Here is a 2,500-nt window from a genome sequence, read left to right on the forward strand (position 1 = left end):
TCTGTTGCTGCTGCTGCTGCTGCTGCTGCTGCTGCTGCTGCTGCTGCTTGTCATCAGACAGAAATAATTATAAGCCCTGGGACAGGACAGAGAAGGTGAGAAGGTTCAAATAAGGGTTTAAAGCTTTGATGATGAGCAAGAAACACATGGCAAAAAGCTCTCCCCGGACTGTGAGAAAAGAAAAAGCCTACAACACCTGGTATTCCCAGGCGGTCTCCCATCCAGGTACTAACCAGGCCCAACCCTGCTTAGCTTCCGAGATCAGACGAGATCGGGCGCTTTCAGGGTGGTATGGCCGCAGGTGTGAAATTTTTTTATTTTACTTCTCTTATTCTGTTGCTGCTGCTGCTGCTGCTGCTGCTGCTGCTGCTGCTGCTGCTGCTGCTGCTGCTTGTCGTCAGACAGAAAGAATTATAAGCCCTGGGACAGGACAGAGAAGGTGAGAAGGTTCAAATAAGGGTTTAAAGCTTTGATGATGAGCAAGAAACACATGGCAAAAAGCTCTCCCCGGACTGTGAGAAAAAATTAAAAGCCTACAACACCTGGTATTCCCAGGCGGTCTCCCATCCAGGTACTAAGCAGGCCCAACCCTGCTTAGCTTCCGAGATCAGACGAGATCGGGCGCTTTCAGGGTGGTATGGCCGCAGGTGTGAAAGTGTTTTATTTTACTTCTCTTATTCTGTTGCTGTTGCTGCTGCTGCTGCTGCTGCTGCTGCTGCTGCTGCTGCTGCTGCTGCTGCTTGTCGTCAGACAGAAAGAATTATAAGCCCTGGGACAGGACAGAGAAGGTGAGAAGGTTCAAATAAGGGTTTAAAGCTTTGATGATGAGCAAGAAACACATGGCAAAAAGCTTTCCCCGGACTGTGAGAAAAAATTAAAAGCCTACAACACCTGGTATTACCAGGCGGTCTCCCATCCAGGTACTAACCAGGCCCAACACTGCTTATCTTCCGAGATCAGGCGCTTTCAGGGTGGTATGGCCGCAGGTGTGAAAGTTTTTTATTTTACTTCTCTTATTCTGTTGCTGCTGTTGCTGCTGCTGCTGCTGCTGCTGCTGCTGCTGCTGCTGCTGCTGCTGCTGCTGCTGCTGCTTGTCGTCAGACAGAAAGAATTATAAGCCCTGGGACAGGACAGAGAAGGTGAGAAGGTTCAAATAAGGGTTTAAAGCTTTGATGATGAGCAAGAAACACATGGCAAAAAGCTCTCCCCGGACTGTGAGAAAAAATTAAAAGCCTACAACACCTGGTATTCCCAGGCGGTCTCCCATCCAGGTACTAACCAGGCCCAACCCTGCTTAGCTTCCGAGATCAGACGAGATCGGGCGCTTTCAGGGTGGTATGGCCGCAGGTGTGAAAGTGTTTTATTTTACTTCTCTTATTCTGTTGCTGTTGCTGCTGCTGCTGCTGCTGCTGCTGCTGCTGCTGCTGCTGCTGCTGCTGCTGCTTGTCGTCAGACAGAAAGAATTATAAGCCCTGGGACAGGACAGAGAAGGTGAGAAGGTTCAAATAAGGGTTTAAAGCTTTGATGATGAGCAAGAAACACATGGCAAAAAGCTTTCCCCGGACTGTGAGAAAAAATTAAAAGCCTACAACACCTGGTATTACCAGGCGGTCTCCCATCCAGGTACTAACCAGGCCCAACACTGCTTATCTTCCGAGATCAGGCGCTTTCAGGGTGGTATGGCCGCAGGTGTGAAAGTTTTTTATTTTACTTCTCTTATTCTGTTGCTGCTGCTGCTGCTGCTGCTGCTGCTGCTGCTGCTGCTGCTGCTTGTCGTCAGACAGAAAGAATTATAAGCCCTGGGACAGGACAGAGAAGGTGAGAAGGTTCAAATAAGGGTTTAAAGCTTTGATGATGAGCAAGAAACACATGGCAAAAAGCTCTCCCCGGACTGTGAGAAAAAATAAAAAGCCTACAACACCTGGTATTCCCAGGCGGTCTCCCATCCAGGTACTAAACAGGCCCAACCCTGCTTAGCTTCCGAGATCAGACGAGATTGGGCGCTTTCAGGGTGGTATGGCCGCAGGTGTGAAAGTTTTTTATTTTACTTCTCTTATTCTGTTGCTGCTGCTGCTGCTGCTGCTGCTGCTGCTGCTGCTGCTGCTTGTCGTCAGACAGAAAGAATTATAAGCCCTGGGACAGGACAGAGAAGGTGAGAAGGTTCAAATAAGGGTTTAAAGCTTTGATGATGAGCAAGAAACACATGGCAAAAAGCTCTCCCCGGACTGTGAGAAAAAATTAAAAGCCTACAACACCTAGTATTCCCAGGCGGTCTCCCATCCAGGTACTAACCAGGCCCAACCCTGCTTAGCTTCCGAGATCAGACGAGATCGGGCGCTTTCAGGGTGGTATCGCCGCAGGTGTGAAAGTGTTTTATTTTACTTCTCTTATTCTGTTGCTGTTACTGCTGCTGCTGCTGCTGCTGCTGCTGCTGCTGCTGCTGCTGCTGCTGCTTGTCGTCAGACAGAAAGAATTATAAGCCCTGGGACAGGACAGAGAA

General features: G+C 49.0%; 5 non-coding genes and 2 pseudogenes across 5 annotated transcripts; all 7 read right to left on the reverse strand.

The window, feature by feature from the left end:
* Positions 1 to 184: 184 nt before the first annotated feature.
* LOC128464009 (5S ribosomal RNA) lies at positions 185 to 303 on the reverse strand. The gene has a single exon (XR_008343870.1). It is a non-coding gene; the product is annotated as a 5S ribosomal RNA (ribosomal RNA).
* Positions 304 to 530: 227 nt separating this feature from the next.
* Positions 531 to 649, reverse strand: LOC128463197 (5S ribosomal RNA). Its single transcript, XR_008343105.1, has one exon. It is a non-coding gene; the product is annotated as a 5S ribosomal RNA (ribosomal RNA).
* A 230-nt stretch (positions 650 to 879) lies between these two features.
* LOC128466596 (uncharacterized) lies at positions 880 to 988 on the reverse strand (annotated as a pseudogene).
* Positions 989 to 1,230: 242 nt separating this feature from the next.
* Positions 1,231 to 1,349, reverse strand: LOC128464022 (5S ribosomal RNA). The gene has a single exon (XR_008343881.1). It is a non-coding gene; the product is annotated as a 5S ribosomal RNA (ribosomal RNA).
* Positions 1,350 to 1,582: 233 nt separating this feature from the next.
* LOC128466597 (uncharacterized) lies at positions 1,583 to 1,691 on the reverse strand (annotated as a pseudogene).
* A 218-nt stretch (positions 1,692 to 1,909) lies between these two features.
* Positions 1,910 to 2,028, reverse strand: LOC128464489 (5S ribosomal RNA). Its single transcript, XR_008344321.1, has one exon. It is a non-coding gene; the product is annotated as a 5S ribosomal RNA (ribosomal RNA).
* A 215-nt stretch (positions 2,029 to 2,243) lies between these two features.
* LOC128463725 (5S ribosomal RNA) lies at positions 2,244 to 2,362 on the reverse strand. Its single transcript, XR_008343605.1, has one exon. It is a non-coding gene; the product is annotated as a 5S ribosomal RNA (ribosomal RNA).
* Between the last annotated feature and the right edge of the window lie 138 nt (positions 2,363 to 2,500).

The sequence above is a fragment of the Spea bombifrons genome, chromosome 9, assembly GCF_027358695.1.
Source record: "Spea bombifrons isolate aSpeBom1 chromosome 9, aSpeBom1.2.pri, whole genome shotgun sequence".
Taxonomy (NCBI): Eukaryota; Metazoa; Chordata; class Amphibia; order Anura; family Pelobatidae; genus Spea; species Spea bombifrons.